This window comes from Heloderma suspectum, chromosome 10 (assembly GCF_057233095.1).
Source record: "Heloderma suspectum isolate Gila_16-S chromosome 10, 16-S_ref, whole genome shotgun sequence".
In the NCBI taxonomy this organism is placed as follows: Eukaryota; Metazoa; Chordata; class Lepidosauria; order Squamata; family Helodermatidae; genus Heloderma; species Heloderma suspectum.
In genome coordinates, this window is record NC_139467.1 from 23,929,262 (window position 1) to 23,948,856 (window position 19,595).

Below are 19,595 nucleotides of genomic sequence, written 5' to 3' on the forward strand. Positions count from 1 at the left end.
CCGTGCAGGGCCACCCAAGACGGACAGGTCATGGCAGAGAGTTCTGACAAAATGTGGTCCACTGGAGAAGGAAATGGCAACCCACTCCAGTATTCTGGCCAAGAAAACCCCATGGAACGTATCACAAGGCTAAAAGAGATGACGCTGGAAGATGACCCCCTCAGGTCGGAAGGTGTCCAATATACTACTGGGGAAGAGCAGAGGGTATTTCCAAGTAGCACCAGAAAGAGTGAAGCGGCTGGGCCAAAGCCGAAAGGACACTCAGCTGTGGATGTGTCTGTTGGTGAAAAGAAAGTCCAATGCTGTAAAGAACAATATTGTTTAGGAACCTGGAATGTCAAATCAATGAATCAAGGTAAGCTGGAGGTGGTCAAACATGAGATGGCAAGATTGAACATCAACATCTTGGGAATCAGCGAATAGGGATGGCGGAGAATTCTGCCACGGATTTCAGTAAGGCTGAATGCACTGGCATTTGGCCCCCCAAAATCTGTGGCAGAATGGCCTGCCCCCCCAGCGGATTCCTCCCAGGACGAGGCTTACCTGGGGCAGATGTTCCGGACGGCGGTGGCTCTAGCGGTGGGTCCGGCGGCGGCTGGTCTTTTGACCAGCTGCCGCAGCCGCCATTTGCATCCTGGTCTTTGCCGTGATAGGCTACATAAGTATTTACGTAGCCTATCATGGCAAGCCAATCAAAAAAAAAAAAAAAAAGGCATACACAAATGGCAGCAGCTATGGCGGCCACATTTGCGTTTCCTATTTTTCGCCGTTTTAGTCTACGTAAATATTTACGTAGGCTATTACGGGGAAAAAAAGGGGAACGCAAATAGTGTAGTGGGCACTATTTGCGTTCCTTTCCCCCTCGTCATTTTAGCCTATGCAAATATTTACGTAAGCCATAGCCGCCGCCATTTGCGTACGCCGTTTTGTTTTTTGTTTTGTTTTTACGTAAATATTTACATAAATCTACTTCCTAAAGTAGGAAGTCAAGAAATCACCGGGATAACAGGCAAGCATGACCTTGGTGTACAAAATGAAGCAGGACAAAGGCTAATAGAGTTTTGCAAAGAGAACACATTGATCATAGCAAACACTCTTTTCCAACAGCACAAGAGGCGACTCTGCACATGGACATCACCAGATGGTCTATATCAAAATCAGATTGATTATGTACTTTGCAGCTAAAGATGGAGAAGCTCTACACAGTCAGTAAAAACAAGACCTGGAGCTGACTGTGGCTCAGATCGTGAGCATCTTATTGCAAAATTTCGGCTTGAAATATCGGCATAGTGCCTGAGGAACTATGGACGGAGGTCCGTAACATAGTTCAGGAGGCAGCAACTCAATCCATCCCAAAGAAAAAGAAATGCAAGAAAGTGGCTGTCTGATGAGGATTGACAAGTAGCTGAGGAAAGAAGCGAAGCAAAAAGCAAGGGAGAAAGGGGAAGATATATCCAACTGAATGCAGAGTTCCAGAGAACAGCAAGGAGAGACAAGAAGGCCTTCTTAAATGAACAATGCAAAGAAATCGAGGAAAACAACAGAATGGGAAAGACTAGAGATCTCTTCAAGAAAATCGGAGATCTCAAGAGAATGTAGGAGTGCACGAAAGCCACTTACCTGGTCTCGCAGCTTGCTTCGTGGTGGGGGGGAGGCGCTTCGCTGCTCCCCCCGAAGTTCAGGCCGGGGGGGAGGCTTCCCGCCTTGCCCGGCCGAAATTCAGGCCGGGGGGAAGGCTTCCCACCTCGCCCGGCCGAAATTCAGGCTGGGGAGAAGGCGCCTCGCCTCGCCTCGCCACGAAATAAAAAGTTAAAAAAAAAAAACGCCCCCGTGATAGGCTGGCTAAGTGACGATTAACGTAGCCTATCTTGGCTAGATCTGCAAAGACAGCCATGATAGGCTACGTTAATCGTCACGTAGCCTATCACGGGTGACTTTAAAAAAAAAAAACTGGTGACTTAAGAAAAAAAAAAGCGCGTACACAAATGGTGGCGCCCATAGGGAGCCGCCATTCGCGTTCCTCATTTGGTCGCTGTAGTCTACGTAAATCTTTACGTAGACTACGGCGAAAATAAGGGCAACGCAAATAGCGTTGCCCTTATTTTCGCTGTAGTCTACGTAAAGATTTACGTAGACTACAGCGACCAAATAAGGAACGTGAATGGCGGCTCCCTATGGGGGCCGCCATTAGCCGTACACGCTTTTTTTTTTCTTAAGTCACCCGTGATAGGCTACGTGACGATTTACGTAGCCTATCACGGCTGACTTTGCAAATCTAGACGTGATAGGCTACGTTAATCGTCACGTAGCCTATCACGGGGGCGTTTTTTTTTTTTTTACTTTTATTGGAATGGCGGCGGCTGCAGCCGGTCGAATGACCGGCTGCCGCCTCTGCCCCTGTCGAAGACCTGACAAACTGCCGCCAGGACCCGCCGCCGGGAGGGACATTCGGGAAAGGTAAGTCCCGTCCCGGGGGGGCGTGGGGGGCGGGGGGGTGCAGAGAATTTCTCCTCGAAACTACTTCGGGGGGCCGAACACGTTGGCACTCAGCCCCCCGAAGTTTCGGGGATAAATTCTCCCCCATCCCTAAGGGAATGTTTTGTGCAAAGACGGGGATGATAAAGGACAAAGAAGACAGGGACCTAATAGAAACAGATGAGATTAAGAAGTGGTGGAAAGAATACACAGAACTATACAGGAAAGATCTGAATGTCCCTGATAGCCATGATAGTGCGGAAACTGAACTTGAGCTGGAAATCCTCGAGAGTGAAGTCAAGTGGGCCTTAGGAAGCATTACTAACAACAAAGCTAGTGGAGATGACAGTATTCCAGCTGAGCTATTTAAAATCCTAAAAGATGATGCTGTTAAAGTGCTGCATTCAATATGCCAACATATTTGGAACACTCAACAGTGGCCACAAGACTGGAAAAGTTCAGTTTACATTCCAGTTCTAAAGAAGGGCAATGCCAAAGAGTGTTCAAGCTACTGTACAATTGCACTCATTTCACATGCCAGCAAGGTGATGCTCAAAATCCTACAAGCTAGGCTTCAGCAGCATGTGAACCGAGAACTACCGGAAGTACAAGCTGGGTTTCAAAGAGGCAGAGGAACTAGAGATCAAATCGCCAACATTCGCTGCATCATGGAGAAAGCAAGAGAATTCCAGAAAAATATCTATTTCTGCTTCATTGACTACGCTAAAGCCTTTGATTGTGTGGATCACAACAAACTGTAGCAAATTCTGAAAGAGATGGGAGTACCAGACCACCTTACCTGTCTCCTGAGAAACCTGTACAAGGATCAAGAAGCAACAGTAAGAACCAGACATGGAACAACCGATTGGTTCAAAATTGGGAAAGGAGTATGACAAGGCTGTATATTGTCACCCTGCTTATTTAACTTATATGCAGAGTACATCATGAGAAACACCGGGTTGGATGAATCACAGGTCAGAATTAAGATTGCCGGGAGAATTATCATCAATGTCAGATATGCAGACGATACCACCCTAAAGGCAGAAAGCGAAGAGGATCTAAAGAGCCTCTTGTTGAGGGTGAAAGTGGAGAGTGCAAAAGCTGGTTTGAAACACAACATTAAAAAAATGAAGATCATGGCATCTGGCCCCATCACTTCCTGGCATATAGAAGGGGAAGAATTGGAAGCAGTGACAGATTTTATTTTCTTGGGCTCCAAGATCACCGCAGACAGTGACTGTAGCCATGAAATTAAAAGATGCCTGCTCCTTGGGAGGAAAGCAATGGCACATCTAGACAGCATAGTTAGAAGCAGAGACATCACCTTGCCGACAAAGGTTCATATAATCAAAGCTATGGTTTTCCCACTAGTAACATATGGCTGTGAGAGTTGGACTATAAGGAAGGCTGAGTGCCGAAGAATTGATGCTTTCGAATTGTGGTGCTGGAGAAGACTCTTACGAGTCCCCTGGACTGCATGGAGGTCAAATCAGTCAATCCTAAAGGAAATCAACCCTGAGTGCTCATTGGAAGGACAGATACTGAAGCTGAAGCTCAAATATTTTGGCCACCTAATGAGAAGAGAAAACTCCCTGGAAAAGACCCTGAAACTGGGAAAGATTGAAGGCAAAAGGAGAAGGGGACGGCAGAGGATGAGATGGCTAGATAGCATCACCGATGCAATGAATATGAACTTGAGCACACTCTGGTGTGCTATGGTCCATCGGGTCACGAGGAGTCAGACATGACTTAACAACTGAACAACAACAACATGCACATAAATAAACTCCTGACTTTGAATTATAGTGAAAACCATTGTTATTCTTGGAATCTGTGTGTCAAGAGCATTCCAATGAAGTGTGTTTAATGAGAATCGGTCAACGAGAAGGCAGTCAAAAAGTGACTGTCAACTAATGCCCGACTTTGACAATACTGTATACATATACACATATATACATATACATATACATACATACATACATACATACATGATATCTGTGTGCTCTTTCTTGCTTAAAACTGGATTAACAATCCATACTCAGGGAGACTGCATCTTGCAGGAGTGTTTTTATGCAACTGCATAACTTTAAAAGAAACTATACTTTTAAAAGAAGAAAAGAAACAAAAAAACACACCAAAGGGCAGTTATCCAATACTGAGGCTGTAATTAATTCTTCTAAAGGGAAACAATTACCCTTTCAGTTCTAAATGGATTATAAAAAGGACAGTAATTTGCAGAATGATAAGTGAGGCGGCGGGGGGGGGGGAATCTGTTGTTTACAGCTAAATTCTCTGTTCCTTGGTTCTTGATGAACAATTTGGATTGCTTTCCTGAGCTGCCCTGCTCAGACAGCCAGAGTTAGTGCTATGCTGAAAGCTATCCCCAATTACCCAAAAGTTTTCTTCCTGTATGAAAAAGGCTTCTGTTTCTGCCTCATTCTCAGAGCACTTTAGAATATATTATTTTAAATTTCCTTTGTTGGTGTTTTTGAGCTTACTTTATCAATGTGAAGTAGCTGAAGGTGCTGTGTGTGTGTGTGTGTGTGTGTGGTGTTGTTGTTGTTTTTCCCGGCATCACTTTGCAGCCTTCCTGGTTGCCCACAGTTCCTGATATGAAAAAGCCCCATGGGAGGAGTTACCTCATGACATCTTGGGATTTGATTGAAGTGTGGAACAGTGGAAGTGAGAAGGCTGCAGAGTGCAGTCCATCTAAGAGATGATTGTACAATGAAAGACAGGACAATCACAGACACATCCCTCAACAACCCCTTATAATTTTCTTGGTGGAAAGGCAAGGTACAAATCAAATCAATCAGTCAATCAGAATAAATAAACAAACTAAGGTCAGCACCCTCATATCAGGAATCACTGATTTTTTTTATTCTCTTTTGATTTTTAATGCAATTTATTTTCCATCAAACTGGATGAGAATGACTGAAAAATGTGGAAGACATTTTCAGCACAGCATTAGCCAGAACTAACTGGTTGAAAAACCTGTGACAACAAATAAGCATATGGATATATGCACTCTGTCTATTTAAATCTAGGAATTGGAAGAGCACATTTAATTATCAGAGGTGCAGTGATTAGCTGGCTTGATTTAGAATCAGTTCAGTATTTACAAGCTTCTTTAGTGAGCATCCAGAGGGAGGAAAAAGCTAATTTCTTCCTAAGCCTTCTCCACAGGCTTTTAATGTTGGTGCATGTGCACGGAGGGTACCATACACCTGTTCCTTGTCATATTGTCCTTTGGGAATTGTAATTCCCAGCACCAGACATGCCTAAGAGAGCCACATGCAACTCAAACCATCACCCTGCACCCTGCCAAAACAAAAACACCCAGGAATAAGAGACAGGTTTTTTGGAACTCGATTGGAGTCAATGACGACGTAAAAAAAAAAAAAGAACTGCAAGAAACAGTTGAAAGCGCTGACCTGAAAAGAGAGAAAATACTCCCTTAACCAAAGGCTACTCAGTCAGATGGCCTGGTCATGTTGCTCTCAGTAATCCATGAGAGTTTCAATGAGAGTAAGGGGACTGCATTACAAAAAACTTTGTGCATGCACCTGCAAAGCAGTGCCATCAGCCTAAATTCTGGCTGGGCACACATGCAGAATTTAGCTTTATATTCCAAGATGGAGAAGAACTTCTGGGAGAACCGATGATCACTTGTAATACATCTGCACATTACGAGCAGGATAAATTCATATCCCCAAAGCGTAATTACAAAGTTCAGTAGCATCTCTCCGGAGAAGCCATGCTATCCCTTCAGCGGTCAGTGACTCTTAGGGCTGTGGGTAGGGATGGGGGAGAAATCCACTGCAGATTCAAATAAGGCTGGATTCTCAAGAATCCAGCCTGAGAATTCTGCAGCAGACCAGCCCCACTCACCTCCGAGTCTGTCAGATTTCACATATTGCATTGCTTTTTTATTGCATTGCATTTATATCCCGCCTTTTTTCCTCTTGCAAGGAACCCAAGGCAGCTTACATTATCCTCCTCCTCTCCATTTTATCCTCACAACAACAACCCTGTGAGGTAGGTTGGGCTGAGAGTGTGTGACTGGCCCAAAGTCACCCAGTGAGCTTCTATGGCCGAGTGGGGACTAGAACCCGGATCTCCCGGCTCCCAGTCCCACACTCTAACCACTACACCACACTGGCTCTCCTCCATTGGCAGCCACCATTAGCCAATCGTGGGAAAATATTAGGCAACAATAATCGTGGGCAGCAAATTGCGTAGTTTATGGAATTTGCAGCCAAAAAACACTTTATTCTATGTAAATTGTGGCATGAGTGGCCACAATTTATGCAGAAGGAAGTGCTTTACAGCCACCATTAGCTGATCATGCCATTTAGAAAGGAGATCTGACCCACAAAATCCAGTTGGTGCAATAAGGCTCCAGGGAAATCCCCACTGCAACCCCCCCCCCCCGGACCAGGAGTTGCAGGGTTTGTACATCCCTAGCTGTGGGTGAGCAGAATTCCCAGAGTGTAGAGAGCATGATTTTTATGCAGAAGGTCTCAAATTCAATTCCTGGATAGGGGTGTGTGAATCAGCAAAACCCGCACTTGCCAAAGTTTTCTGAATTCCATTTTGAAGCTCATTCCAACTTGAGTCTGTATCAGATTGCAAGCTTTGTTTATTCTTTTCGCATGAAAATCCACGTGTATTTTCATGCATATTTTCCCAAATGTACACGTCAACGATGCACATCTTTGACATTAATGCATTCTTCTCCCACTGATTAAAGCATATTTGTGTGCATATTTCAAAACTATGTATTTTCCATGCACATTTTTCACATGTACACATGCAGTTGAACACATTTCTGCGGGTCCACAAATCACAATGCAAGCTCAGAAATGTGCAGGCTTCAATTGTAGATTGCATCCAAGTCCGTGATCAGTCTGGAAGGTGAAAACTGGGTAAATCTGGATCAAAAACAAACTGAAACCAATTTATCATACACCTCTGTTCCTGGAGGTGCCATCTGAGACCCTAGAGAATTGCTGCCTGTCAGTGTAGACAATACTGAGCTAGGTGAACCAATGGCCCAAATTGGTATAAGGCAGCTTCCTATTGGGGAAGCATCTAGGGATGTACAAAAGTCACTTACCTTTTCGACGGGGTGATTCATGGTGGGGGGGAGGAGCTCCGCACCTCCCCCTGAAATCCTAATCCGGCCCGCTCCTCTCCGTGGAGATTCCGCGGAGCCACTGGCCGGGGCCACCTGCAGCTGAACATCCGGCCACTGGGCAGCCTGCAGGAAAAAAAAAAAGAGTGTACTCAAATGGCGACGGCTACAGCAGCCGCCATTTGCATTCCCTTTTTTTTGCTGTTTTAGCCTACGTAAATATTTACGTAAGCTATTAGGGCGGAAAAAAGGGGAACACAAATAGTGCCCACTACACTATTTGCGTTCCCTTTTTTTTTGCAGTAATAGTTTACATAAATATTTATGTAGGCTAAAACAGCAGAAAAAAGGGAACGCAAATGGTGGCTGCTGTAGCTGCCACCATTTGCGTATGCTGTTTATTTTTTTTTGGCTTGCCGTCATAGGCTACATAAATACTTACGTAGCCTATCACGGCCTCCGCAGGGACACAAAAGGCATCCCTGCATTAGCCGTGATAGGCTATGTAAGTATTTACATAGCCTATCACGGCTATGATGAAGAAGTGACTTGCCATTCACAAGTCAGCGCAGACGGCAGCAGGTAAGTGCTCCATTTTGTGCACCTTTAGTGAATGCACTGGCATTCGGTCTCACTGAGATCCATGGCGGAATTATCTGACATCCCTAGAAGCATCATAACTCAAGGGTAGAGTACAGGTTTTGTATGCAGGAGCCCCAGATTCATCCCAGATTCATCCCTGGCATCTCTAGATAGGGCTGGGAAGAAACTCTGTTGGTGACCCCAGAGAGGTGCTGCTCATCAATTTTGACAATACCAAGACAGGAGGACCAATAGTTTGACTCAGTATAAAGCAACTTCATATGTTCCCAAGGCTTAGAGTTCTTAACTCTAAGTCCCACCTTCCTTCTTTTAAACTTCCTCTTCCTAATAGTGTGGGGTTTAGGCTGAAGACATGGGGCGATTGACATTCCAGACACCTGGGGTTTAACACAACAATTTACCGGTAAATTTAAAACAAGCAAATCACAACTAAAGGTTTTTGCACAATTAAGCTGAGTGATACAAATAGGGATGGACGAAAGTCCCTTACCTTATCCCACAGCTTGCTTCGCAGTGGGGGGGAGGCGCTCCATCCCTCCCTCTGAAATTCTGGGCGGGGTAGGAGGTGCCCCATCCCTCCCCGCCAAAATTCTGGCCGGGGGGGAGGCGCCCGGTCCCTCCGGCCGTGAATCTTCTAGTCCTGCCGGGACGCAAATGGCAGTGGCCGTAGCCGCCGCCGCTTGCGTCCCTGCAGTCAGCCGTGATAGGCTACGTAAATCCTTATGTAGCCTATCACGGCTGACTTGGGGGGGGGAAGCGCATGCGCAAATGGTCGCCAGGAGCCGCCAATGCCAGGGACATTCGCCAAAGGTAAGTCCCATCCTGGGGGGGGTGGCAGGGGGGTGGCGGACCGTTTCTCCACCAATTTCGGGGGGCCGAATGCGTTGGCATTCGGCCTCCCGGAGATTCGTGGAGAAATTCTCCGACATCCCTAGATACAAAATACATTAAAAGAAAACAAAAGTCTCAAAAGCAAGTTCCTTTACCCTAGTTGCACTTAGAGTTTTCCAGGCTGCTCCTTCCTGCTCCTTCTGCAGGCTCTGGTCTCCCTGACTCTTACTCTTACTGTCTCTCTCTCTCTTCATATACCCACCTTCCTCAAAGCCAAAAGTACTACGCCAAACCTGAAGAAATGAAACTTAAATGGGGAAATAAAACTGAAATTTAACCAGGGAATTGAAACTATTCCTCTCAGGGTTACCCCTCCCAATAATTAAAAACAAAAACAAGACCGGCCTCTAACCTGACCTTTTCCTTTTCCTTAATCCTGTAGGCCTCAAACCTTCACACATGTACTCATGCTTGCTTCTCCATAAATGATGGTGGAGAACCTTGATTTTTGCAGTCAGCAGGATCAAATGCCTACAACATCAAGGCGCATACTGGAGTATAGTCTGGAGTATACCATAACTTGAATATCTGGATGGCATCTTCTTTTGATCAGCAGAGATGTTTACCCCCCGCCTTAAGAATTTGAGTTTTCCTCCTCATTTCGAGGCATCTAAGGTCAGCTCTAGACTTTACTATTGCTGGAGTAATAGTAAGGATGGAGAACCTGTGTGCTGCAAGCAACAGTATTTCCTGCATCAACTTCATAAAGTGTGGACATACTACATCGGACGTGTACACTCATCAACAAGCATCTGTGTACATGTATCTGGGACTCTTACTTCGACCAGGATTCCTAGATGCATATGAATTTGTTAAGGCATATATAGTAGGGATGTATGAATCAGTCTCTATAGTGCCCATGCCAGTTTCATGCGTATTCAATCATAAGTTGGTTTGCATAAGCAACTTTCCCTAGCACGCACACTTTGTACACATCTGTCCCTAATATGTACATTTTTGTGCATGATGTTCCCTATTATACCCAGTTTTGTAGATGATTTTTGAGCTGAGAAGCACATTGCAAAATATAGAAAAGCACACAATCGAAAGCATGGCAGTGTTGTGATCTGTGTATTAGTCTGGAAAGTGCAAATTAGGTTGGGATACAAGAGCAGTAGCATCTCAGCAAAAACGCTTGGAAATGATGGTGTTTCTTTCCTTTTTTGCCAATTGCTATTTTTTTATGCTAAAAGCAGTGATTTAAACATGCATGTGCTATTCACAGCCAATGCAATGTGTATTTTATTGTACTCGGGAGTCTACAATCCACCTAGGCGCCTAACTTGTTTCTGATGGTACAAATTGAGGTAATTATGCCCTATTCTTATTTACTACCTCTGCAGACTAAAGATTAGCTCGCTAGGATACTTGTGTTTATGTTTTCCATATCACTTTTTAAATGGTTGTTGTTTAAGTTAGGGGTGCGTACGCATGTGTGTGTGTGTGTGTGTGTGCGCGTGTGCATGCGTGTGCGTTCCCCTTAGGAACACAATTTCCCTCTACTGAAACTGACTGGCTGATGTGTTTCATAATTCCAAAATGTTTCATGTTCAGACCTTGGTTCTGGCTGACAAAGAGCACACTCCTATGTGGATACCCAGCAGCCTCCGAACTCAGAGGCTGCCGAGTATCTAATGCAGAGTGGGAGGACAGCGGAGGTGATTTTCACCTCTGCACTCCAGCCATCCTGTATTCTGCTAGACAGGTGATTTTACCCATCTAGCAGCAACACCTCAGAGGGGGAGGGAAGGAGGCTGGGGCAGCCATTGGGTAGGTAGTAGCACAGCTGCCCTGGTCTCCTCCCCGCCCTGCCCACTGGAATGCCCCCCCCCTCCCATCTCTGCACTTCATTTTCTAAGTGTGGAGAGGTAGCCCATTGCTCTGTGTTGGCTATGAGGGGGAGGGGAGGGGTGTACAGTTTCCTATCTTTGCGGTATGAGCCCTGTCTCCAAACTTGGAGCCAGAAACCCGAACTATCCTATGCCTCCCCCACAGACACTGTTGGGGAAGGGGTAGGATTGCTCCCTAAAAGACTCTGAGCTGGAAATAACAGTGGGTGTGACAGAGTGTGCACACACCACAGCCCTGCCATGTTAAGTGGGCATGATCCTCCTGAACTTCTGGCTGCCACTGCCTCTCCTATGCCTTCTCCCTGGACAGTGAGAAAATTCCAGAGCTACAGACTGGTCATCAGCCTAAAATAGGGGTACATGGATCCGTCTATCTCTGGTCCATGTTAGTTTCAGATGTGTTCATTCATAAGTCTGTTCTGACCAGTTTCCACAGTAATCTGATCTATGCTTTAAAAAAAAAAAGATCCACATGAAGATTTGTATTTAGATGTGTATCACACCTTTGCCACAGTGGAATTGGCCATGGGTTCAGGTAAGAGATGGAAAAGAAGCTGTAGTTGTCTGAAACAGAATTTGGGGACACGGAGCTGCAGAGAGGAGGAAAAAATCACAGGAAATCATCCTCTTCCTGTAGGGATGTACAAAACACTTACCTGGCTCCCCGCTGGGCAATCTGCGGTGGGGGGAAGGCACTCCATCCCTCCCTCCAGAATCCTCCCCGGCTGGCTCCACTCTGCAGCAACTCCACGGAGCCGCTGGCTGGGGCCGTCTGCAGCCGGACATCCGGCCGCTGGGCTGCACAGGGATGCAAATGGCGGCCTCTGTAGCCAACGCCATCTGCGTCCGTGTCTTTAGCCGCAATAGGCTATGTAAATATATACATAGCCTATCATGGCTAAAGCCACGGACGCAAATGGTGGTGGCTACAGTGGCCGCCATTTGCGTTCCTTCCTATTGCCATGATAGGCTACGTATATATTTACGTAGCCTATCATGGCCTCCGCAGGGACGCAAATGGTGTCCCTGCGTTAGATGTGATAGGCTACGTAAATACTTACATAGCCTATCACGGCCATTCAAAAGGCACGAATGGTGGCCCCAGAGGTGGCCGCCATTCAAGGAGCACTGGAACGGTCGACAAAGGTAGGCTCCATTCCGGGCCCATTTCACAGGGTGGTGGGGTGGGTGGCTTTGTTCCACTATGGATTCTGGGAGGCTGAATGCGCTGGCATTTGGCCTCCCTGGAATCCGTGGTGGAATTCTCCAACATCCCTACCTTCCTGTTCCACTGGTGAATACCTTCCATCTGAGGAGGGATAGGCTCACCAGCTGAATACCACCCAGATATTTTCTATACCGCCTGGAACTCCTGGTGTAATTTGGGCAAGAATGCATAAACTGCTCATCATAAAGGAGGGAAGGGCCTGGTCCACATGTCTGAATAGTCTGTGCTTGCTTCACTAAACAGAATCCTTGCCCTAGTCTTCTTCAGAGCAGCATATTCGGAGGGTTCCTTCACACATGTATCTTCCTGGCTTAACTCAAAGTCATCATCGAACGATGAAACAGCCATCACAGATCAAGCAAGGCAGTTGATGTTTTCACATCATCTGGCAGGTGGCACCTTACATTTTGCCATGGAGAACCCATGTCATCAGGTGTCATGACACATTGAGCTGATACAGATGACCAGTTAACCATGCAATCAAGTTTTCTAAGGCACAAATGGGAATCCTAGCCCAACCCCAAGTAGGAATGGACAGACTCACCACCGCCCACCTCATGAGTCACTCTCCATACCCCTGCTGGCTGCTCAACCCACCGGGTGGTCTGCAGGTAAGCAACAAACAGCACGCCACCTCCTGTTCCCTCACCAAGCCACCATTTTATGCAAAATGGTAGCTCAACCTTTTTTTTGTTTGTAAAGAGCCATTTCCTGTGGCCCATTTATGCAAGATTACAGGGAGGAATGGTCCATTTAGACCATTTATGCCAATACATTTGTGTAAATGGGCCACTTCACAGCCACCATTTGTGTAAAATGGGACTTTACAAAAAAGGCTGAGACGCCATTTTGTGGCAAGCATGGGGATCTGTGGACTGGTATCTGGGGGGCCAAGCCAGCAAGAAATCGCCAAGCCCCAAGTGGACACCCGCAACATCACTAGTCACAAGAGCCAGCCATCTATGTATATTGGCATCTCCCATATCTGAGTTCATAGCAGATAACTCCAAGGCATTGAATTTCCTTTGAACAGGTATGTTCTCTGCACCTACTATGACTACAAATGACTTAGAGATGCTGCTTAGTAGTAGTAGCAGTATCATCTAACCTATCCTCCAAGGAACTTACGGAAGCGTATGTGATTCCCCCTTCATCTGTACAACAACCCTGTGAGGTAGCTTAGGCTAAGAGATAGTAATGGACCTTAAGATCAGCCAGTAAGTGTTGAAACTTTATGTAGGGATGGAGGGAGTGGGTATAGCTCAGCAGAGGAGTACATAATTTGCCTGCAAAAAGTCCTATATTCCATCCCTGCTCTCTCTAGATAAAAGAGATCATATAGTAAGGAGGGATAGGCCAAATCTCCTCTCACCATCCCATTTCCAGGTGACAAATTGAGGAAGACTTGGGGGGAGGAATCATAATTGGACCCCCCCAAAAAAGGTGTTTTCAGGGAGAAAGTAGCTGACAATTGCATGGGGGGGGGGAGAAAAACACTAAGCCCTCCCCTGCTGCAATTGTAAGCCCTCTCCTCTCCAAACCATTTCACCCCATCTCCTTCTTTTTCATTTTCAGGGATTGCCTTGGAATATCACCCCAATATGGCTGAACCTCCACAGTGAAACAAAAGGAGACCAGCCCTAGTTGCAAGTCATGCAAAAGATTTCTGCTAAAGCCCCTGGAGAACTGCGGACCATGAGAATAGACAACAACAGGCAAGTTGGATATATAGTTTGACCTGGTATAGAGTCCGCATTCTATATCTGGTTCTCCCAGATCTAAGCCCAACATTCTAGACTGGTCTTCTCCTACCTGGTGCTCTCCAAATGTTTTGTACTACGACTCCCATCATCCCTCATCCGTGGCCATACTAGGCACCAGGTCGAGGAATTTGCTGGATCTAAACCATCCTAAGACTTTAGCAGATGTAGGAGAGAAAAGAGTTAAGTGACACCACGTCAGGTGATCAGGCAATGCATTCCTTCTGGGGCTATAACCTTTTATATCCATAACTGTAGGCTTTAAAGTCGGTGCTTGACAAGTAGGTCATAAGCTTCCAGTTGTAATTGGTTGAACTGTGCCCTATTTGCAGGCAAGTGATAGGATGCAAGTTTATAGCTTCTCAGAGATTGCAGGGAGGGAAAGCAGTCCTCCCAAAGCTTCTAGGGACTGTGAAATATATATATATAAACTTTATATATAAAATGAACTGAAATGAATTTTTCATACATCCCTGATCCTAAGTGCAATCTAGGGATAATGGGAGTTACTAGAACTTCTTGTTCTTTTACTGTACCCCCTTAGATAACTTCCCAAGTAAATCACACACACACACACACACACACACACACACATGCATGCATGCCTACGTAGGCTAAAATGGCGAATCAAAAAGAGACGCAAATAGCGCCCACTACGCTATTTGCGTTCCCCTTTATTTTCGCCATCATAGTCTACGTAAATATTTACATAGACTATGACGGCGAAAAATAAGGAACGCAAATGGCGGCGGCCGTAGCTGCCACCATTTGCGTACGCAATGTTGTTGTTGTTTTTACCCAGAGCCCTCCGCGGCCGGAAATCCGGCTGCGGACAGCTCTGGCCTGGGCCTGGCCATCTGCTCGGCGGAGCTGCCGCGGAGCACAGCCAGCCATCGAGGATTCGGGGGGGGAGGACTGGATCGCCTCCCCCCATCGAGGATTCTGGGGGGAGGGACGGAATGCCTCCCCCCCACACCATGAACATAATCCGCGGAAAGGTAAGTGACTTTCATACATCCCTAGTCTCTAGACATTAAATCTCTATGAGAATACAACTTTTCTCTGAAGTGCATGAATGTAAATGCACACTTGAATGCCCAGGCACCACACAGCACAGTCACTGCTGTTTTGAACATTGTACTTGCTGAGATATGTTTTGAACTCTTGAATAACATATTGTGGGACAACAAGTAAGTTTTTCAAGTATATCTTTAATGCAAAGAACAAACAACCTCTTAACTTTAACATCACTAGAAGACAGGGATCTTGCAGGGCAAACGAATACAGCAAACAGTAGGTGAAGCAAAGCCTTCTGCAAGATTGCAATAGGGTGCATGGGGAAGGAACATGGAGAAGTACCCCTATTTTTATCCATGAACTATTGGAGGAATTGTGATTTCTAGGGATGTACGAAAGTCACTTACCTTTTCGAAGGGTGACATTTGCGGTGGGGGGGAGGCGCTCCGTCCCTCCCTCCCCCGAATCCTGGCTGGCCGGGTCCACAAATGGCGGCGGCCATAGCCGCCGCCATTTGCATCCCTGCAGTCAGCCGTGATAGGCTACGTAATGTTTATGTAGCCTATCATGGCTGATATAAAAGGAAAAAAAAACGCGCGTACACTACGCTATTTGCGTTCCCCTTATTTTCACCATCTTAGTCTACGTAAATGTTTACATAGAATAAGACATGTCAAAATAAGGAACGCAAATGGCGGCGCCCATGGGTGCTGCCATTTGCGTACACACGTGTTTTTTTTTCTTTTAAATCAGCTGTGATAGGCTATGTAAAAATTTACGTAGCCTATCACAGTATTTTTTTAAAATCTAGCCATGATAGGCTACGTAAATCTTTACGTAGCCTATCATGTTTTTGGTTTTTTTTTAACTGGAAATGGCGGCGGCAGCAGCCGGTTGGAAGACTGGCCACCACAGCCACCAGCACAGCCGAACTGCCGCCAAACCACCGCCAAACCGCCGCCGGAGCCGCCACCGCCGCCAGGAAGATTCGCCTAAGGTAAGTTCCGTCCCGGGGGGGCGGGGGGCAGACCGTTTTGCCACCGATTTTGGGGGGCCGAATGAGCTGGCATTCGGCCTTCCCGAGATTCGTGGCAAAATTCTCTGACATCCCTAGTGATTTCACAGTCAAGAGGTTGTTAATTCAATTGGTTAAAGATATATTAAAGCTGCACCACATTAGGCTACTTGTAAGAGTTGTAGGTTTCAGTGCTGTTCCATTAAGGGGGGAAAAATGTCTGTACACTAGGGATGTATGAAAGTCACTTACCTTTTCGAAGGGTAACATTCGCGGTGGGGGGGAGGCGCTCCGTCCCTCCACCCGAAATTCTCTCCAGCCTGCTCCACTCCGTGGAGGTTCCGCAGAGCCACCGGCAGGGGCTGCCTGTAGCCAGACATCTGGCCGCTGGGCAGCCTGCAGGGACACAAATGGTGGCTGCAGTAGCCACAACCATTTGCATACCTGTACTTTGCTGTGATAGGCTACATAAATATTTATGTAGGCTAAAATAGCAAAAAAAAGGAACGCAAATGGAGGCCACCGTAGTTTACGTAGTGTATCACGGTTATAATGAAGAAGCGAATGGCAGCCGCAGCTGCAGCTGCCATTCGCAAAGCAGCATGAACGGGAGTTGGTAAGTGCTCCGTTTCACATGCCTTTCGTGGAATGGGGGGTGGGGGGCTTTGTTCCGCCATGGATTTGGGGGGGCTGAATGCACTGGCATTTGGCCTCACCAAGATCCATGGTGGAATTCTCTGACATCCCTACTGTACATGTAGGGATGTACAAAAGTTCCACCACGGATCTCGGGGAGGCCGAATGCCAGCACATTCAGCCCCCTGAAATCAGTGGCGGAACAGCCCGCCACCCCCCCGCCACCCCTCCGGGACGGGACTTACCTGGGGTGGATCTTCCTGGCGGCGGATCTTCCGACTGGCCGCCGCCGCCATTTCCAGGTTTAAAACAAAAAACAAACAAACAAAAACCTGATAGGCTATGTAAATCTTTGCGTAGCCTATCACGGCTGACTTTAAAAACAAAAACAAAAAAACGTGCATATGCAAATGGCGCCACCCATGGGCGCCGCCATTTGCATTCCTTATTTTGGCATGTCTTAGTCTACGTAAACATTTACGTAGACTAAGACGGCGAAAATAAGGGGAACGCAAATAGCGTAGATGCTAATAGACGCAAATAGCGTAGATGCCGCGATTTGTATACGCGCGTTTGTTTGTTTTTAATCAGCCGTGATAGGCTACATAAACATTTACGTAGCCTAGGGACGCAAACGGAGGTGGCTATGGCCGCCGCCATTTGCGTCCCTGCTAGCCAGCGGCTGGATGTCCAGCTGCTGGGGGAGCCGGCCGGCGGCTCCGCAGAATCGCTGCGGAGCACAGGCGGCCGGCCAGGATTCCGGGGAGGGAGGAACGGAGCGCCTCCCCCCCTGGGAAGGATTCCAGGGGGAGGGAAGGAATGCCTCCCCCCACACCATCAGCATAATCCCTGAAAGGTAAGTAATTTTCGTACATCCCTATGTACACGTTTTCTACATACAAAGAGTTGTGTGTTTTTCTTTGCAGGGAAGCATCTGGACAGGCCAACTTCCATCTGCAGTCTGAAGTGGTACAGCCTGGGTGGTGGTGCGGATAACTTTATACCATAGGTGTGCCAAAAATCACCCACCAGTTTCAAGGGGACCACTGAAAGTGTGTGGGCGGGGGGATTTTGGCTGCTCTCTGGTTGGGAGACATTCTGGGAAATTTGGGGGAGGTGAGTTTGCCTAATTTTTGTGAACTGCCCAGAGAGCATCGGCTATTGGGCAGTATGGAAATAAATACATAAATATATAAATACATAAATAACCTTACTTTGTAGACAAGGTGGCTGAGGTGAGTCTCTCTTTCTCTCAGTTTTACACTTTTAAAAAGAAGCTTTCCACTGAGTCACTCCATCTCTGTCACCTTCCATCCCTGCCAAGTTTCCTCTTCCTGTTCCAGATGCCCACAGGATTGATGTTACATCATATAGCACTGTTCCCATGGGCATCTGGCACATGGCAGGGGTGGGAAGCTACAGAGATGGTGAACATCACAACCAGTGGCCAGTGAGTAGGGATGTATGAGAAAAAAATTTTTTTTTCATTTTTGATCAGGATTTACCAAGTTTGCACCTTTTGGACTGAACATGGATTCGATTGTGATCTGTGGTCAAAGTCCATACATTTTTGAGCTGCAATGTGATTTGTGGACCCCCCAAAATTAGGGATGGCGGAGAATTTCTCCCCGAATCTTTGGGGGGCCGAGTGCCAACGCATTCGGCCCCCCGAAATCAGCGGTGAAATTCTCCGCCACCCCCCCCTGAATGGGACTTACCGTAGCCGAATGTCCCTCCCGGCGGCGGGTCCCGGTGGCGGTTTGGCGGGCTTTCAGTGGGGGCGGGGGTGGCAGCTGGTCTTTCGACCGGCTGCTGCCAGCGCCATTACAGCTGCAGTAAATAAAACCAAAACCCCGTGATAGGCTACGTAGCGATTAACGTAGCCTATTACGGCTAGATCTCCAAAGTCAGCCGTGATAGGCTACGTTAATCGTTACGTAGCCTATCACGGGTGACTTTGGGGGGGGGAAAGCACGTACGGAAATGGCGGCCCCCATGGGGCGCCACCATTTGTGTTCCTTATTTGGTCCCTGTAGTCTACGTAAATCTTTACGTAGACTACAGGGACAAAATAAGGAACGCAAAGGGCAGCACCCCATGGGGGCTGCCATTTGCGTACGCGCTTTTTTTTTTCAAAGTCACCCGTGATAGGCTACATGACGATTAACGTAGCCTATCACGGCTGACTTTGGAGATCTAGCCGTAATAGGCTACGTAAATCGTCACGTAGCCTATCACGGGGTCTTTTTTTTGTTTGTTTCGCGGCTGGGGAGACGGGGCACTTCTCCCCGGCCTGAATTTCGGCCGGGCGTGGTGGGGCGCCTCCCCCCCAGCCTGAATTTCGGCCGGGCGAGGCAGGACGCCTCCCCCCCCTCGCCTGAACTTCGAGGGGAGAAGCGAAGCGCCTCCCCCCCACCGTGAAGCCAAGCTGCGAAAAGGTAAGTGACTTTTGTACATCCCTACCCAAAATGCATTTGACAGCATGAGTACATTTGAAAAATGCACACAAATTTTCTGTAATCAATGGGAGAAGAATGTGTGCATTTCAAAGATGTGTACTATCAATGCATGCTTTTGGGAAAAAATATTCATGAAAATATGCACAGATTTTCATGTGGGGGGGGGAAAGCGCACGATCTGATATGGACTTGACTCAGGATGAGCGTTGAGGAGGAGTTTGGGGAACTTTGGTGAGCTTGAGTTTTGCTGATTTGCACATCCCTGCCAGTGAAGCCTTTTTAAAAGTGCAAAGAGAATGGGGGGGGGGAGAAAAAACAAACACAAATAAACTTCAGCCACCTTGCCTATAAACTAAGGTGAGACAACTTCCTTGAACATTTCTGTGAAATTCACCCACCCCAAGAATTGGGATGTTTTCTGGTACTCTCCCCCCGCCCATTGCTGGAAAAGTCTGGTCCAATAGATTCACCCCAACTTTACTTTAACCCATGATTCTGCTGCCAGTGGGTCTCAGAGACGTGAT